At 40.3% G+C, this 20880-nt stretch overlaps 1 protein-coding gene across 28 annotated transcripts in view; it reads left to right on the top strand.

The window, feature by feature from the left end:
• SORBS2 (sorbin and SH3 domain containing 2) overlaps window positions 1-20880 on the top strand; it is a 400789-nt gene that overhangs the window by 279560 nt on the left and 100349 nt on the right. The window lies entirely within an intron of this gene.

Here is a 20880-nt window from a genome sequence, read left to right on the forward strand (position 1 = left end):
AGCAGGAATTGTTCCAGGCATGCCATGAAACAAACTCTGTGAGCCGTCACAGATGCAGGAGTGTCAAGAAGAACAAACTAGGTCTAGCACAAGTCTTTTATAGCACTCAGTACAGTATTGTCCTTTAACAAATAATAATAATTAATGATCAAATAGTAAGACCTACAGGGTTTAGAATTCCCCATCCCAATAATTTGTCTGCTTCAGGCCTGGGGCCATTTTTCAGCAAGGCAGAATGACAATTTTTTCTGCATGGAGTCACTGTCTCTTCACAGTAATGAAAAAATAAGGTGTGAATGCCAACATTTTTCTGTTCCACAATTCAGGGCAAAACTGTTGATTTTTACAGGATTTGCTAGCATTTGGTGATTTGCCACACAAGTTCTAAAAGCATGATTTTCTTTCTTGCCACATCCATGTGGACATGAGGGAATTGTGGGCAATGTTAGGTGCTTGCCTTCGAATGCATTGCTCTAACTGCTCTTTTTAGGTAACGCATATGCCCAGGATTGTGGTACCTTTGCAGCTATGTGGATATAGACTGGACAGTTAGATGTATAGTACCACTCTTAAGTTTGAACTTTAGGCTTCAACTTTTCCTGTTGGACTGTATGCAATTAGGCTTGAAAGTGTTTAATGTTTATAAGTAATAGTTATTAATTAGTACATTGTCTCAACAATGCTTCACTGCTGTAACTACTGCTGATGCCTTATTGCTGATACTTCTCACAGTATCAAGCTCTGACTTAGTGATTTTTTTAGCCAAGTGAGTGAGTACAGTTTAGGTGACACCAAAAATGAAGAAACACAGCAGGGACAATATGGAAATTGACCCAGAGCTTTTACCAACATCTGATATAGCTATACATAAGATTTATAAGAGACAGGCAGGTGTTCAAAACTTTTCTCAAATTTACAATATAAATCCAAAAATACCATCACACAGTGGAATATGTAGCAATGTGGTCTGTACAAATTATGCCACTATACATTTTTCTTCTCGCTGTTTTATTATTGTTGCTCACATTGTTAAATATACGATGTATTCATGTAGGTGAATTGAAGAGTCTTGCCTCAGCGCTGTGTGCTCTTTAATTAAAAAGTACATTACACTAAATAATTGTTTGTCCCAAACAATCCATAATAATATTTATCCAAAATATAATCACAGTGACTCATAAAAATTCACCTGCTAACCACAGTGAGAAAAGATGAACTATTCAGCATGTCCTAAATTTTAGAATTTGTTTTGGATTTTTTATTGTTATACATGAAGACAAAGAATATCAGTGTAAAAAACAATATTATTTTATACTGATCTGATCATTCTACCCTCTTCTTTTTCTGCCTTTTCCTCATTTCACTGTGTAGAGAGAATGGTCACATACTTGCTCCTGAGGATTCTTTTATTAGGTTAATAGATTCATGGATTCCAAAGCCAGAAGGGACCACTGTGATCATCTAGTCTGACCTCCTGTATAACACAGGCCATAGAACTTCCCCAAATTAATTCCTGGAGCAGATCTTTTAGAAGAACATCCAATTTTTATTTTAAAATTGTCAGTGATGGAAAATCCATCACAACCTTTGGTAACCTTGTTTTCAGTCTGAATTTGTCTAGCTTCAACTTCTAGCCTTTGGATCGTGTTATGCCTTTTGCTGCCAGATTAAGAGCCCATTACTAAATATTTGTTCCACATGTAGGTACTTATAGACTGTAATCAAGTCATCCCTTAACCTTCTCTTTGTTACACTAAATAGGTGGAGGTGTTTGAATCTATCACTATAAGACATGTTTTCTAATCGTTTAATCTTTCTCATGGCTCTTCTCTGACCCCTCTCCAGTTCATCAACATCCTTCTTGAATGTGGGCACCAGAACTGGACACAGTATTCCAGCAGCTGTCACACCAGAGCCAAATGCAGAGGCAAAATAACCTCTCTACTCCTGCTTAAGATTCCCCTGTCTATGCCTGCGAGGATTGCATTAGCTCTTTTGGCCACCGTGTCACACTGGAAGCTAGTGTGAAATTGATTATGCATCATGACCCCCAAATATATTTCAGAGCTACTGTTTCCCAGAATAGAGCCCTCCATCCTGTAATTATGGTTTACATTCTTTGTTCCTAGATGTATATGTTTACATTTAGCCATATTAAAATGCATAATGCTTGCAACTAATTAACCAAGCAATCCAGATTACTCTCTACAGTGACCTGTCTGCTTCATTATTGACCACTCCCCCAATTTTTGTGTCATCTGCCATCTTTATCAGTGATGATATTATGTTTTCTTCCAGGTCATTAATAAAAATGTTAAATTGCATAGGGCTAAGAACCGATCCCTGAGGAACCCCATTAGAAACACACCTGTTCAATGATGATTCCCCATTTACAAATACATTTGGAGATTTATAAGTTAGCCAGCTTTTTATCTATTTATATTCTAATGTTTTAATCAAAATATCACGTAGTACCAATTCAAATGGCTTACAAAAAGTCTAAGTATATTATATCAACACTATTACCTTTATCAACGAAACTTGTAATCTCAATATTAAAGTGATGATAACTCAGACTGACTCCAGGGATCATCCAGAATATAATGACCTTTTCAAACTGCATTAATTTATTGATCTTTTGCCTGCAAAAGTTTTGTTGACAAATCCTCCTTAATGTTCAAGCTATGAAAAATTTCTAGGGCTGTCAATTAATCACAGTTAACTCAAGAGATTAACACAAAACAAATTAACTAGATTTTAAAAAAACCCAGTGGTGATTAATTACAATTTTCATCTCACTGTTAAACAATAATAGAATACTACTCTATATTTATTATAAATATTTTGGATGTTTTTCCACTATTTCAATTACAACACAGAATACAAAATGTACAGTGCTCCCTTTATATTATTTTTATTACAAATATTTGCACTGTAAAACAGATAAACAAAGAAATAGTATTTTTCAGTTCACTTCATACAAGTACTATAGTGCAATCTTTATAGCATGAAAGTGCAATTTACAAATGAAGATTTTTTTTACATAACTGCACTCAAAAATAAAACCATGTAAAACTTTAGAGCTTACAAATCAATTCAGTCTTACTTCTTGTTCAGCCAGTCACTAAAACAAACAAGTTTGTTTACATTTACAAGAGATAATGATGCCCTCTTCTTATTTACAATGTCACCTGAAAATGAGAACAGGTGTTCACATGGCAGTTTTAGCCAGCGTTGCAAGGTACTTACGAGCAAGATATGCTAAACAGTCGTATGCCCTTCATGCTTCAATCCCCATTCCAGAGGACATGCTTCCATGCTGAATTTAAATTGGTATTCTATTATTATTTAACAATGCGATTAAAACTGCGGTTAATCATAGCTATCTTTTATCTCGCGATTAATTGAGATTTTTTTTAAATAGTTTGACAGGCCTAATAATTTCTAAACACTATTGTGATTAAAAGTATACCTGGTGTGTAGACAAACTCCATAAGCTATGTGAGTTCCACCAGTCAATGTGAGGGATAGCTAAGATCAGTCCCACTCCAGGATATGCTTTGGGAAGCAAGCTGACTTGGATTGCTATGGGAAATTGATGTTTAAATATACTGATAAAAGAATCTGTGGGTAAAATCTTGTCTCCATTGAAGTCAGTGGCAAAACTCCCACTGACTTCAGTGGGGCTAGGATCTCACCCTATGCCTTTTACAACCAGTCCTTATGGTGCTATTATAGTTCACAATCAAGTACCTGAGATGCACAAAAAAAACATGAATATGCAGTACGGTGGCATCACTAAACGTTTGGTAGACTTGCAGGTCCTATAGGCTTTTGCACCGTAGAACACAAACATTCCTGCATACCTAGCTCATAGATTGCCATCTTGAAATGGTTTCTCATCAGATTAAGCCACCAGGCATGCTTTTGGAGCTTTTTGTTCAAAGCTACCACGAGAACGCATCCTGTATAACATTGCAAAATCCTGCAGCTAGTCTTGTGTATGTGAAGGAGAGTGAAGTGGAGGTGGGGAGGTAAGGGGAGGGGAAAGGAGTAATCAACACTTCCTAAGTGATGCCAAATGAGAGGTATAATATAGATTAAGTACCAAATACCTGTGATGCCATATATTATGGAAAGGTATGATTGAGTGTAAGTAGACAGCCCCGCATTGTCCAAGAATGATGCACAACAGTTTTGCTGTTAGCCAGAATATATCAAAGATCTCGTCTTTTATTCACACTTCATTTCAAGGCTCATCTGCTGGAATTTAAGAGCAAGCAGAAGTGTTGTATGACTCACTGAATGACATTTTATAAACACTCCTACTCAGAGAAAGGTTAAACCTCTCAGAAATACATAGCATGTAACAAGAGAAGCACTCCAGGTGGTGTAGTATTGTTTTTTACATTCCTTACTGCCTTTGTCTGGTAGAATGTTTTGAAAGATACCACTACTCCACAGGATACTGGCAAAAAAACTAAAGGGAAAAATTGTCTAATCATCTTAATAGGGAAGTCAGGATTTTTGAAGAGCTGACCTTTGGAGAGAAAGTACATTACTCATATCCAGACTATTTACAGGCAAAAGGTGAGCAACACAGGGAGGGAGACAGCAAATTAGGGCTTGCGGATAAACTCTGAAAGAAATTGCCCTGGATTGAAAAAGGGTTATGAATCTCACACCTATGAGCTAGGAATCTGAAAAGTGTATCCTTGAAGTTCTCATTTTGTGCCTAGGTCCCTCATTGCTCTTACAACTCATTCAAGAGACTTATGTGCATAGAGTATAGTCTGAAAAACCGAGTCTGCAAAAACAAGTTGTCTTATTTGTTTGTTTGAATCCCACTGAGATCTAAATCCCAATGCAAACTACATGCTTAGTACTAATGTCATGGTAGAATAAAAACTATTGTGCCTTTTTTTTCTGGTGAAAACATTCTTCTTTGAGAGCTTGCTCATGTCAATTCCATATTAGGTGTGCACGCGCCCTCGTGCATGGCTGTCAGATTTTTATTGCTCTGGCACCTTCTGGAACCCTGTGCTCATGCAACAGTATATGAGGTACCACTTGCCCTTCGCCTCCTCAGTTCCTTCTTGCCATCAGCTCTGACTGAAGGGATAGAGGATGGGTTATGGAATGGACATGAGCAACACATCTCGAAGAGCAACAGTTACGGAAGATTTGTAACCATTTTTCTTCAAGTGCTTGCTCATGTCAATTCCGTATTAGGTGACTCACAAGCAGTATCACTGGAGGTGGGCTTTGGAGTTCATGAATGTGCTGCTTGCAATACTGCTCTACCAAAACTGGTATCATCCTGGGCCTACTGGGTGATAGCATAATGGGATGCAAAAATATGAACTGAAGACCATGTAGCAGTTCTGCAAATGTCTTGGATTGGCACCTGTGTCAGGAAGGCTGCTGATGAGGCTTGCACCCTGATTGAGTGAGCTGTTACAATCACTGGCGGAGGCACTTTTGCTTGTTCTTAACAGAACTTGATGCAGACGGTTATCCATGAGGAGACCCCACCTTTGGAAAATTATGTTGGCAACCTCTGGGTGGAGTGACTACTTGTGACGAGATGAAAAGGACCTGCTGAGGAGGTCCATTAGCGCATTCCTGGTTCCCAGGATGTATGAAGTTACAATATGGATTGAGTTCTGCATGCTGAAGTCCCATAAGTGGATAGTCTTTTGGCACAGGGGTGGTGACTGAACACCACCTTGCTTGTGGATGTAAACTATCGTGGCGGTATTGTCCATCAGAATTTGGACTAGCTTGCCAGCCAGGTATGGAAGGAACATCTGACAAACCAGGTGTACTGCCTTGAGCTCCCTGACATTTATGTGGAAGGAGTGATCCTCCTGCATCCAGAGTCCCTGTATGCTGAAGTGTGCTCCCCACCCCAGATCCGAAGAAATTGCAGACATTAATATTTGTTAATGACAATGAACACAGTGCTGTAGAAGACAAGACATAAATATAGACAGACAAATACTGTAAGCCTGTGAGCTCTTTGGGACAGGGACTAAGCAAAAAAACCATAGAATTGTAGTGTATTATTCTCAAAGTGTGAAGCTGAATGCAGGTTAACTTGAACAAGAGTAAACCCTGTGAACCACTCTGTCTGGGCAACTCAATTGCTTCCAGTCTAACTCCACTAGGTCCTCATTCCCAGTGTCATGTCAATAACAGTCCCTCCAGGGAACATGGGCCCTCTGACTCCATTTCCACTGATAACGATACAACTTCCCTATTTTACAAACTTTTTAATATAAACATTAAAAACAAATAATTGATGCCCAGATCCCTATCCCATGTCCCTTTGGTCACAGGTTGCTAACACACAGCCCTGGTCTACACTTACCTGGAGATTCGGCGGCAGTCGATGGGAGTTACGCAAATTACGCAGAGTAGCTTGTGTAACTCCCGTCGACTGCTGTGCTTCCCTCCTCGCGCCATCTTCACTGCACTGCGCCAATGGGAACTGTGTTGTCTAATAAGGCTTCCAGTTGCAGCTATCCTTCAAGGCAACGGTCATCTTTGAAAATCTCTCCATGTGCTTTTAAAATTGTTTCAATTGTCCATGGGACTTCCTCTTTTGCTTCTTGTATTCCAACTGTAAAATTCTGACACTGTGCCCTGATCAGATCCATGGCCTGTGTGGCTGTATCCCCAAAGGGGTCTGTGGTATTTACCATCCATCACCACAAACAGCAGTTGATACTATCTGTTATTTTTTGGGTTAGTTACTATGAAGTCACATTTTACTGTGGGCTGCATTATGATTATTATACATTATTAAATTGCACCTGCTCTTTGTAATGGATGTATTTGAGTCCAGGAATCACACTGCAGGGGCCCCACAATCCAGCTGAAATAACCCAAGGTGTTTCCCTGTTTACACTGTTGCATGGATGAAGGATGGCTTTGTCCCTTGTTGCTTTCCTGCTCCAGCAGCCTGAGCCTGTTAGGCTCTCAGACTCAAGGAGAGAGTCATGATGTCATCACTGCTGTCTGATGTGCCATCCCCTTCCTGAACAAATCCAACTGAATTTTTCTGAGCCCTTCCTCTGAATGCTTCCCCTTCCTTTTGTACGCATCATTTAAAATCGTTCAACTTGCCACATTCCTTGATATGCTCTCCTAGTGCTGGGCATTTCTCCTTTAGCTGCTCACACTGTCTCCCACTGTAAATGCATTTCACTATGAGTATGGAACCCTGGGTACCTGCTCTCCTTTGCTGTTGTCTCACAATATGTTCTTCTGGGGGTTTTGTGCCTCCCAGGGTTTTCAGCCCTTCTCTTGAGGCTTTCACTGCATGCCCCATATGTAAGCATCTATCTAATGTGAGATTGCCTTCTCAGAGCAGCTGTGAAGCTTGAGGCAGTCGTGTGCTGCATGACTTCTCTGTCTTGGTCCCTAATAAGATAATATGACAGTTTTACTTTCCTATTGTCGTCATCCTCCTGCATGGCCAGTTCTATGTTGACCTGGAACTCCTTCTTCCACTGGGCTGTTTGTGTCTGCAAAATTTGGGGCTCCAGAGGGCTTCAGACCTAATTCCATAGCTCACACAGCCAGCTGCTGCACTTCAGAGAACTTACAGCTCAACTGCTGCCACTTCACTGATTTGTAAAGAGTGAAGCTAAATGCAGGTTAAGCTAAACGCATGAAACTTTATTAAACCCTGTACACTATTCTGTCCGTATGGCTGAGTTGCTTCCATCATAACGTACAGTGTTCCCTGTTCCATGGATGTCCCTTCAATAACAGTTCCTCCAGAAAACATGGGCTCTCTGACTCCACTTCCAGTAATCATGATACAGATAGGAAGCTCAGGGGAGAGAACAACTATAATGACTTCTTATTATTTATCACTGTTAATTATAAAATTTTTTACTCTTTCCTTGTGGGCATCATGGAAGATGTGAATCTTTAGGATGAATCTGAGGAAGGGAAGGTTATCTTGACAGACCAGAATTGGGAGGCTATTCCAGGCAGTGGGTGTGGTGTGGAAGGGAGTATGGATACAATGGAGGGAAAAGCAGACTAACAGGCCATCAGGGCTGGTGTCATTAGTAGAGCACTGGAGGCAAGGAAAGTTTATCTTAAACCTTTTCTTATAATTTCAGATAAAATATACTTTTTAAACTATATATGCTCCTAAGTTAACAAAGCACAATGAGTTCAAAAGGTTTGAGCAAAGTCATTCAGTAAGCCATTAGCTCAGCTAGAATTATGACCTAGGCTCCAAATGCATTGCTCTTGGGCTTAATTGATATTTTATTATATTTACTTGAGTCATTGTCATTGCAGTAGCGTTATTGAGAACTAGGATATGCAAATTTGGTTAAAGTTGCTGCTGCCTGTAAAGGTTACGATTAAATAGATAATACCATCTGTCTCTCTCCTGGAGAAGATGTTAGATGATGGCTGTAGCATTTTGTGTATTTCTGTGTTGCAACACAGGGAAGTATAATTTTCAGTTTTATACTGATCTACATTGATTTACATTTTCTGTTGACATATTTGATAACAAAGCTAGACAGCCAGAAAAGGTTTGCTACTAATCAAAGGTATAGGGCAAATAGAGTGAGGGTGAAATATTAGCGTAAGCAGTGCTACTTCCCCAAAGGCCCACATTCTACATAGTTACTGGGAAAGAAAAAAAGAGTGCTACACCTACAAGTTTAAAAAAAAAAAAAAAAAAGATCTCAAACTTAATATTGGGGCAGGGAGTCAGCAAGGTGAATCTGTGCATAGACAAAGATATGAATATGTGTGTGTACATGCAAGCATCTATAAGGCTATGTGAGTATGCATGTCCAAGAGGGAATGCAAGGATGCATACAGGTACACGTGTGCATACAGGCATGAGGCCATGTGGGGAGTGCACGCATAAATGCCAACAGGTTGCATATATACACGTGCACATGCCTGCAGATATGGAGGCTGTAGTGCATGTATGTGCAGATGAATGGGTGTGTTCACAAAATGTGTGTGTGTGTGTGTGTGTGTTTTCTATCTTTCTTGGTGGCCACTTTTCTTTTTCTTAGTAGTATGTGTGGTTACCTTTTTTTCTGAGTGTTAGGCCCCATCAGCCTCCATTTGTGAAGTGCAGAGATTTACCAGGTAAGAGCTCTTGCCACAATGTAACATGAACGTGTCTTATACAAATTCACACTGGAAATAGTGTATATTTTTAAGAGTAGGTGTAATTAGCCATTGGAATAACCTAGGGTGAATGGATTCCTCATCACTTCAAGTCTTTGAATCAAAATCGTGTATCACTATGATACTTATTGGCCCCATCACCATAGTATCTGAGCACTTCACAGTCTTTAATGTATTTCTCTTCACAATGCCCTTGTGCAGCAGGGAAATGACTACTATCACTATTTTACTGAGGCACAACAAGGATTAGTAACTTGCCCAAAATCACACAGGAAGTCTGGTCAAGCAAGGAACTGAGACCAGGTTTTCTGAGGGTCACCCACTTCACCATCCTTCCTCTTGCAAAAAAATTGTCTTTCTAAAAGATAAGCTATAGCTCACCCAGGAGTTATGGGCTTGATGCAGAAACCATTGGGCGAAATTCTATGGCCTCTGTTATGTAGGAAGTCAAATTAGATGATCATAATGGTCCCTTCTGGCCTTAGAATCTGTGAATCAATGGTTCAGAAATAAATAAATGCTTATTTATTTTTTTAAAAGATACATTCTTTAAAAGACTTTTCTTTCCCTGCAGATGTTTAAAAAATTAAATTAACTCAGCAAAGCAGATGACAAGGAGAAGGGAGGAGAAAAATGGAGGCAAGTGTTAGTTCATCTGCTTTTGATCATCTTTCCTAAAAGGACCATACATCTGTGAGCTTGTAAAGACCTAACAAAGACAGCTAGCAGTCTTCAGAGCTCTAAAATCCTGTCTGATCACAGGCTTCGAGCAGCAAGGATCAGAGTTCAATAGTAGCGGTTTGTGGGATAGATACTATCTGATGGAAGCCAAAGAGCTATCTCAGGGCCAGTTTGGGGAGGAAAATCATATATCAGATGCTGGATGAAACTCATTTTCAGGGCTGAAATAATGCAAATATAGAGGCCAAAGGCCTAAACTATTTCTTACATGTTTAGTTTTCTTTTATTTGGTCTGCATTTCCCCTCTTCATTTGGGAAACCTGATAAAATTCCACAGTTCAAGAAGTGTACATCTAACTTCTCAGCTACATTATTCATCAGAACATGTGCAGGTAGAAGAGAGTTCCAAAGAGATCACAGGCTGAAATTCCATAACACTCAGATATCTCAACAATTTAATTGTATATGGCATCACATGTAGAAAACCTCACAAATCCTTCTGTCTGAAAGAGATGAAGGGAAGTTGGAGTGTGACACAAAAGATGTGGCACAATGGAGGAAAGCGTTTGATTTATTTAAACAATATTTATTGAGACTCCTGGAAATGAAGACTTGCAAGAAATGTAATTACAATTCCATGCAAAACTACTGGCTTCAAGGTTATTGTGGCAGATCCATCTAGCTCAGAAGGAGGCTTCATGACTAAACTGGGACTTTAGGATGATACATGGTCCTCAGGGAAGATTTAATATTTTAAACATTTTCTTCAGCATCATGTCTTAACAGACTGACAAAGCCCATGTTATGTATAATAGAGCTGGTCAGAAAATGGGTATCTTTCCTGTGGAAAATTACAATCATTTGGCAAAAATCTGAAAAATGGAAATATTTTGCTTAGGCAATGCAGCTGCAGTGATTTATGAGAGCTGTAGCTTGAGTGCTTCATGCTTCCTATCTCCACGGTAGGCTGGTCAGTGGTAAGACTACATTTCTGCTGATGCACTATAGTCTCCCCTTCTTGGAGAAGGAATGTGGTACAGTGTTTGGAGTCCCTGTTCAAGTTCAAGTCCCGGGCAAATTCTTAATTACAAAAATCATGGGGAAGCAGACATTTTTCACACAGAACAACCCAATTTTCTGTTGAAAACCAGTTTTAAGATAAAAGTATCTACCAGTGCTAAGGTTTACATTTTCCAGTGGGTGTAAGGATCTCAGAAGCAATATTTCACTATTATGACAGTAGCAAATTTTGGGGGGATAAGAACAACTGGCAGTTTCACACAACTCTGATTACTGCATCTGAATATGATAGATGTTTCATGTGTGGAGAATGATCCCTTCAAAATCATGTATGACATTAATAATAGTAATTCCTAGATTTTATGTAGTGCTTGTCATCAGTAGATCTCAAAGTTCTTCACAGTCAGTTATTTATAAGAATTCTATTTACAGTAAAGTAGATTAAAAGAACTGTTGATTTCAATGAAACCTCCAATCCGATTTTGCTATTTAAAATGCATTTAACTGCAAATGGCAACATTTACCTTGATGTTTACCAGCAATTCTGCAGAAATCATTCCAATATAATTTCTGGCCAAAGTTTTCAAAATTGGTGTCTAAAATCATATTTAGACCTCTAAATAACTGACTTGATTTTCAGAGGTGCTTAGCACACACTATTCTCATTTAGTTTAGGTGTCTAAATATGGATTTAGAAGTCTATCTTGCAGCAGTCAAGTTGGGAAATTTTGGCCTCAGCTTTTAACAATTAAAAATAAGAGGTATTTTTACCCATTTGTAAGAGTAGGGGTGTAATTTGATTGTTGTGTTCTATCCTATCCTTCACATTAATAGAATTAGTTCATTTACTCATCTTTGAGTCCCCTCATTTTTTTCTTGACTGTCGAAGCAAGGCCAGCAATTTGGTGTCATTGTTAACCTTGCACAATTCATAAAACCTCATCTTGACATGCCAGGTGACTGTCTTCAAAGAGCAAACTGTAATTGTCATCTGCCTATTTTATATGAATTCTACAAATGCTATAGACTTCATTCCTGATATTTTGCTATCCATGACCTTTATATAGAAGGTGATCTGCTGTAGCCACTTAGAATGAACACATGAAAATAAAAGTAAAAACACCATATTTGGAACTTTTAATGGGGGGAGGAGGAATATGTTGACATTTCTCTCTCTTTCACATGTAGCAGTAGTATTTTAGTAGCTCCACAACTCATTATAGTTATCTGGTTCTGCTCAAGCATGGTTTTCTACATCTATAACTTACATATTCAAAACATCTGTCCAGCGATAGACCCAACTGAACTTCTCATACATCTTGGATATAGCCTTAAGGGGCCTGACCCTTAGTCCATAAAGTCAATGGAACCGGATCAGTAAATCAGTATTTACATATTTCCTGAAGTACTGTCTTCAAAATGGTACTTTTGGGAGTGTGTCCATAAACTGTGAAGCATCAGAAAAAAAATGACAATGGGCTCTTGGTAGGTAGTAATCTGGGCAGTTCAAATACTTACAGTTTACCAATGTTCTATGTTGAGAGGTATCCATGACTTTTTGAAATTGTATGGTCTAGCTTAAAAAATAATGTTGTTTTTTTTATATCAGCTGAGACACATTTGAAAAGGAAGAAGGGTAATAGCCATCCCTATGACATGAATTCTAGTACTGATCAGAACATTAATGATTTCTTTCACAGAGTTGAGAAACTTCACAATGAGAGAATTCATTAAAGAGCAATACTTAGAATGCCAACACTCCTTCTGCACACAGAGGTGTTAGGTTGAGGCCATTATGTTCTTTGATAACATAGTCGCAGTTACATTTTTGTTTCATGAAATCTATGATCATCTGTCAGACATAATTTAATGCTTTGGGAATCATTTCATCTTCTCTCTGGATGCACCCTGAATATCTTTCCCTGTTTTGTCCACCTTTCCTTTTCTCAAGCATGCTTGTAGTGATCCCAGCTAGGAGTCAGAAGACTTGCTAGGTTGATTAATATCCAGTGTTGCCTTTATCTCCATTTCAGCAATGTAGACCTTTTAGCTCACAAAGACCTTTAATCATTTCTTCTGCTTTGCTGCTTAGAGGACACCTAATCTCATGGACCTTAGGGCTCTCTATTTTCAGGGCCTCGTAATTATATTACTAGTTCTATCTAAATTTTCTGAAGGATCTTCAATTGACCTGCATAGTATTCATCAGCACTAATGATGGATCTATCTTTCTGTTATTACCTGTGCATCCAACAGTGAATGGAGAAAGTTATGTAAACACATTGATGAAACCATTATATACCTTAAATACCTGAAATGTTTCTGCTGTATAATCTATTGTTTCACGTTTTCATTGTCAATGGTTTTAGTAGGACAGGGCATTAATATAGACTTATCTTTACAATTGCCTTAGCTATTCTTTTGACTGCCCCCCCCTTTTTTTGAGAGACAGTTTTCTTGGTAAATCAGTCAATCATCTCTAAAAATCAAGTTTCTCTTTACAATCACTCAGCCAGCCATGGATTTTCTATATAGGAAACTTTCTATTTTCAGTTAGCCTATGAAAATATTTAGATTTTGTTTTAGTGTACCCCCAAAATACTGCACAGAATAGCTATGATTCTGAACTTAATTTGATGTAGAGCCCCACTTTCCTAACTCCTTATTTTTTCTATGTACCATTGATCCAATAACTCCAAATGATTCTTTCATTGGAAACAAAAATTCTATTCACTTGTTTAAGAATCAATTCTGTAACCTTCACTCATAGGAGTGGTCCTATTTACTTTAGTGGGATTATTCATGTAAGTACTTGTCATTGTGAATAAGGGTGGTTCTTTGAGTAGTGTCCTGTGGGTGCTCCACTGTAGGTGTGTTTTGTGCCCCTGTGTCTCTAATAATAGAATTTTGATAGCAGTGTCTGTTCAGCCCACACGTGCCCTCCCTCCCTCGTGGTCTGCCTCGAGGCTATCTAGCACTTAGCGGGAAAACACCCTCAGAGCAAGTAGCAGTCCAGTTTACTCATTTACTTTATATTTGATAGTGTTTGTTTATAGTTCTTCTTAGAGTTTCCATTCTTTTTTGTAGTACCTTTAAAGTTTCTGTTCCTCAATTCTAAAACAAAGTGTTTTTTCTTTTGACCCATTTTCCCACCTCTCTTGGGTAGGATCGCCCCTGTGGGGCATGCCCAGTTCCCCCAGTTTTAAAAGGTGCCTCTCATGCAAGGAGGCCGTTCCTGTGATGGACAGACACTTTCACTGCATCCAATGCCTCAGAGAGGGACACTTTTGCAGAAGTACACTAGTATGGTCTGCCAACAGCTGAAAGCTAGGTCCCTAAAGAACCAGGAGCTAAAGCTGAAAAGAGTGTGCTCTTAAACTGGCATCTGACTCCAGTCCTGAGTCCTCTCCAGGATGCAAATCATCTCCAGAGCCATCAACCTCCAGAGATGAAGAATCACAGAGCAAGTCGGCTGACTTCCCCCCAGCAAAGCCTCCAGTAAAAGTACTGCAAGCCCCCAGACAGAGTTCCTGACCAGACAGAGGTGATCCTTGGCACATTTGGTCACCACGGCACTGATGGCTCTGAGGCATGGGACCCTACAGAAAATGGGACCCCAGGTGTGAACTCTGTCGCAGTGCCTCAAGACCTGAGGGGCACGGGCTCTAAAGCAGCAGCACCGCTTGCCAGAGACAAGAATAGAGACTGTACTGTTTCTACTAAATCAATTCTCACAAAAACATCCTTGGCACTGACTGCCTCAAAGCAGCCCTCATTGGAACGTGCCTCCCATGAAAAACCATCAGCAATCCCTGACAGGACTGAGCACAACAATGGTGCTAGGAGTTCCGCATTCCTAGGGACCTTATGATTATGGAGGAATAGGAATCACTACTATTCAGTACTGGAGCTCCACTACCAAGCAGGTCTTAGTCCCCAAAATCACCATCAGCACTGGGGTGTTCACCTCCAGTGACCCTGTCAGCCCCATGCTACTCTAGTGGGTAGTCAATGAACAGGATGACAGTTTCTCTCTGGTCTCACACCACAACCGACCATTACAGCATCTGCGACCACTTCAGCTACATCCATGATCCGATCCCTAGTCTTCCTAATATGGTCCTCCATGGGTGTCATCAACCATGCCGTCCCCCCTGCCCTCCCCAGTGGCCGTATTGGCATCTGTGGGCAGCCTATAGGCCCCACACTTCTTGATCTTCTAGTGTCTCCCACAGAGAGCTCACCAGACATTCCCCTATGGCCTCTGGATCCAGAGCTCCAGACCCCCAGGAGGACACTTTCAAGGAGCAGGAGGCCAGACTAGAGGTGGAAACCACTCTACTGACTAACATTTCCTTGTCCTCACTGGATGAGGTGATGGTGCATCCTCCTCTGTCATTAGCTGATGATTTAAGCTTTTCCAAGATCTCACTAAGAGGGTGGCTGATGCTCTTCAAATTCCCCTGGAGGAGATGAGACTCCCACCATAAATTGCTGGACATACTACACATCTCTTCCTCTTTGAAAATTTTCTTCCCAATCAATGTGCCACTTTTTGACCCTGCCAAGCTCATCTGGCAGATATCAGCCTCTATTCTACCAACATGTAAAAGAGTCAACAAAAAGTATTACGTGCCCACCCTGAGACCAACTGTATCATAGTGGATACTGTTAACGTGTGAGAAAAGCAACATCACATCAAATCAACCCCCTATGATAGAGATTGGAAGAAGCTTGACCTGTTTGGGAGAATGGCATATTTGTCTGCAACTTTACAGATCAGAGTGTCAAACTGCCAAGCTGTAATGGCTATATATGACTATATGAAATATGGCAAACTCAACGTCTTTAGTCATCATTTGCCTGATACACAAAAAAAAGCAATTGCAAGCCATGATCCAGGAAGGCCAGTTGGTAGTGAGAACGGTGCTACAAACCGCACTGGATGCCATAGATACAGTGGCTTGCTCAGTTTTGTGTTTTTAAGTATACAAAAAGGAAGACTAATTTTGAAGTAGGTTTTAATGCTGAGTTTTAACATATTATTTGAAGGACGGCATCCTGGTTATACCTTTTGGGACTGCCAAAGGAAGTGCAGGCACCGATTGAGGACCTCCCATTGAAAGGTCCCAGACTCTTCATGGATAAGATGGATGCATCACTCCACATTTTTAAAAAGGATTCTAGAGCCATACTATGCTCTTTAGGAATTTACATACCAGGAGAGAAAAGGAAATTTAGTTCACAAAAATCTCACAGATTCCACCCGTTTCTCCTGTTGCAGTGGTATGAATAGCCACAGCATAAGAGACCCAAGATGCAACAAATGGAAATCGTCATCTTCCCAATTCTCAACGTCTCAACCGTCCTCTTCAAAACATCAGTTTTAACACCTTGGTCGAAGCCCTGACACTCTTCCACAGGAGCTGGGAGAACATCACCTCCGATAAATGAGTCTTGGAGATTATCTCCAAGGGCTAGTCCATCCCCACCCTCCATCCCTGTCCCTCTTCAGGGACCCTTCTCATGAGAGACTATTAGGGCAGGAAATAGATCACCTATTATGTATAGGAACTATAGAACCAGTCCCTACTCACCTCGGAAGTAAGGGGTTTTATTCCAGATATTTCCTGATCCCCAAGAAAAATGGAGGTTGAAGACCCATACTAGATCTAAGGGCATGAAACAGATACGTGAAGCTGCAAAGGTTCAAAAAGGTCATACTAGCAGCCATTATTCCATCTCTGGAGTAAGGAGATTGGCTCTTGACCTACAAGATGCCTACTTCCACATTTCAATCTGACCGCCCCACAAGAAATTCCTGTTTTACCTTTGGGTAAAAAATACCTGTTTTACCATTATCAGTACATTGTGCTCCCATTCAGCCTCTCATCCACACCCAGGGCACTCTCGAAGGTCCTCTCCATTGTAGCAGTGCATCTACAAACATTAAGGATTATCACTTACCCATATCTGGATGACTGCCTTCTCAAGACTCCTTCTTTCAAAGATTCTCTGTGAGCCACCAAGAGGGCCATGCATATATTTGCACAATGGGGTCTGCAGTTGAACACCCGGTTGCCCCAGTACAGTGTCTGGGAGTTTATTGGGGCCAAACTCAATGCAGTACAAGCTGAGCGTTCCTCCCACTGCACAGATTCAACACCCTGGCAAGTTTTATAGAGATAGTCCAGGTCAGCCCACAAACACCACAGGAATTGCCTCCAGCTTTTCAGGCACATCGCGGCATACACATTTGTGACCCCACATGTCCGATTGTACGTGAGTTGTTTGCAGATATGGCTCAGATCTGTCTACTCTCTGAACAAGGATGTGCTAAAAAAGCCACTGTTGATGCCCTCCAGGGTCAAAAACTCCCTGGACTGATGGAAAGAACCATTCCCCATCCACAAAGGCATCCCATTTATGCAACCTCCACTAACATTGATTCTAACAATAGATAGGCTGAGAAGCCCACCTAAATGACTGCAAAGTCCAGGGCAAGTGGTCTCTCATGTCCTCCATATCAATCTTTCGGAACTAAGAGCTGTCAGAAATGGCTTCACACACTTTCTTCCTCTCATCAGAGACACTCACATGAAAGTTACGACAGACAATATAGTGTGCATGTTTTACATAGATTGCCAAGGATATTGCAGATCACCCTCCCTTTGCATGGAATCACTGAAACTTTGGAGCTGGTGCATCTGCCGCAATGTACTCATTTCAGCCACTTACTTGCCAGGGATACAGAAATGACAGCAGTCTTAGTCAGAATTTCTGTTACGACCGCGAATGGGAGTTGAACCAAGCAGTGTTTCATGGTGATTCAACCTATGGAGAACCCCAGCAATGGACCTGTTTGCTATTTACTGGAGCAAGATACATCTCCACTACAGAGCCGGACTGGGGAAACAGTCTCTAGGGTACGCTCTCATCTTTCCGTGGGACAGGGAGATACTATATGCCTTTCCTCCATTCTGTCTGATGTTGAAGATCCTATTAAAGACATGGCAAGAGAGAGTGAAAGTCATACTGATTGCCCCCTCCTGGCCAAGACAAGTGTAGTACCCATGCCTTGCACAGCTAACAGTATGTCCTCCAATTCCTCTTCAACTCATTCCTCGCCTGCTCTCCCAAACCAACGGACAGATCTTTCACCCCAACCTACAGATCCTCCGTTTCCAGGCTTGGATCCTTCCTGGCTACAAAATTTGGAGAGAAAATGCTCTGAGGACATGAAAGAGGTGTTACTGCACAGTAGAAAATCATCGATTCATTGAAGTGGAAACTATTCCAAAATTGATGTAATTCCAAACAAGTGGCTCTGACATCTTCCTCCTTCCCGTTGATCCTAGACTATATTCTAGACCCTAGAAGGACTGGTCTCTCTTACCTCACTTAAAGTACATCTAGCAGCCATAATGGCCTTTCACCATCAGGTGGACGGATGCTCAGTATTTGCCCATCCAACAACACACAGATTCCTCAAGGGCATGGGAAACCACTTCTTACACATTAGACCATCCACACTAATGTGGGATCTCAATCTGGTTCTAAGAACTTTAACTAGACCACCCTTTGAACCTATGGCCACTTGCTCCCTTCCACATCTGTCCATGAAGACAGCATTTTTAGGGGCTATTACTTCAGCACAACGAATAGGAGAAATAGCAGCGTTGATGACACACCACCATTCATGGTCATTTTTTAAAGACAGTCTCTGAGACGACACCCGAAATTCTTCCCCAAGGTAACATTATCCTTCCATATGAACCAACTCATTCACCTCCCTACCTTTTTTAACCTTTTCCCAAAACCACATAGTGACAACAGGGAGGCAATTTGTCATATGTTTGATGTTTGGAGAGCCATACCATTCTACAGACAGGGCTAAGGACTTTAGGAAGTCTCCTAAACTCTTCCTTTCATTTGTGGAAAGATCCAAAGGCTCCGCAATATCAGCTCAAAGACTCTCCAAATGGGTCTCCAGTTGTATTCCATGATTACCATGAGCATAACTAACTTCACTCTACGAGATCCGTTTCTATTTCCGTCACATTTGTTGACGATGTCCCAATCTCAGAAATCTGCAGGGTAGCAACTTGAACCTCTGTCCTTACTGCCACAGAACACTATGCAATTATTCGAGACACTGCCTCTGATGTCATCTTTGACTCCACAGTACTATCCTCAGTAACAGACTCCACTCCAAAGCCCCACCCCTACAGGGAGGATTCTGCTGTGGAGTCATCTCCATGGAGCACTCACCTTGTGCAATAATGATGGCTCTTCGAGATGTGTGTCCCTATGGATGCTTCACAACCCACCTTCCTCCCCTCTACTTCAGAGTTCTCGACAAGGGGCTCTGCAGTGAAGAAGGATCTGAGAATGGTTTGCCCACGCAGTGCTAGTTAGCCTCGAGGCAGACCACAAGGGAGGGGACAACACATATGCAGGCCAAATGGACACTGCTACCAAAATTCTTCAGTTATAGGTGCCAGGGCCCAGATATACCTACAATGAAGCACCCATACGAGGACACATGTCAAGAACCATAATTACTGCAAAAGTTGAGTAACTTTCTCTTATGGAACTGGACTCTTAATGAACTCTCTTAAGCAGCACAATCTGTGTTGTGTACTAAGTATGCTATAAAGGTGTTGGAGGCTTAGTACAATTTGAATTGCTTGACTACTGTTTTACAGGCCTAGCATAGCTTTAGTTGCTTGCTTGGCTATTTTGATTTTTGTAGCATGACATTTTTTAGTTGGCAGAAATAAATAGGATTACTGAGTAATTTTGCAGATGTTTTAGTTTTTGCATAATACAGCATATAATAAGACAAAATAAGACAACATGTATGCTTGCAGCTGCATATAGATAACGGTAATGGGAACAACAAGTTATTCTTGAATGTCTGGGGGTACACTTTTTTATTGCCAAAAAGCATATTTTTACATCGCTCCTCCTATCACCAAATGTCGTTTTAACAACCCCAATTATCATAGTAAAAATAAAATATAATTAAAAATAAAAACCCAATGTAAATAATTGGTGTATATAATAACAAATACAAATTAAATAAATAAAAATTAATATACAAATATAAAAAGTCACTACTTAAACAAAGGGGCGTACTCCATCAACACCTGACTCCAGGGACATGCTGCTGGTCAAACCAGAAAATCCACTGACTCCCTGGTGGGGCCCCTAAAAAAAAAAAGCCTTTCCTGTATACAGCCTTCTCAGTGACTGCTTAGCTATTCAGGTTTAGTAAGTATAATATATTGTAGTTAATTTTAGGCTTTGTATTCAACTAATATATCTATAAAAAACCTTGCACATTAAACCTTATTAATCTGCAGATCGGGCATACCATGTCTCACTAGTATTCACAGTGATCGCTAAGTGTCCAGTATCAACAATTGGTGTTCTTGCTGGGTGGGCTTGATCAGCTGTAAGTGAGATGATCTTTGAGGCGTATGGCGCAAGAGTTTCTCTCACTGCGTGTCCAGTATCAACAAAAGGCTTTAAATAATATTTAACAGATTGTGGATTAAAAGGCCATTTCAAACGCTCAGGAAAATATGCCTGATTAAAACATTTTCAAAAGACAAGAGCTACAGATTCCTGAAGATAGGAAATAACTGTGGTATCTCTGACAACAGTGTGGTAACTGTAGTGTAAATGCTGATTTTTTTTTTTTAGGTAATCAGTGTATGTTATAATATTATCCTGAAATTTACATAGTTTGAATATCTTCAGCATATCTTTTCTAGAGTGATTCAGCAACTCCTTAGCCCACTGAGAAGTGAAATCATTACTGCTGAAGTGAGCAGCATTTTTTAAAATTTGTTTCAGTTTATGACATATAATATGTCACTAACTTATAGAAAACTTGTGGTTGGCAGACAGCATGGAGAGGTATTGTATGCCTGTTTACCAAGAGGCTATTGCTTGTATGATTTTCATGCACCTTTAATTGAGATAGGA

The sequence above is a fragment of the Emydura macquarii genome, unplaced genomic scaffold, assembly GCF_026122565.2.
Source record: "Emydura macquarii macquarii isolate MOO-44397 ecotype Brisbane River unplaced genomic scaffold, CSIRO-AGI_Emac_v2 contig_1363, whole genome shotgun sequence".
NCBI classification, from domain to species: Eukaryota; Metazoa; Chordata; order Testudines; family Chelidae; genus Emydura; species Emydura macquarii.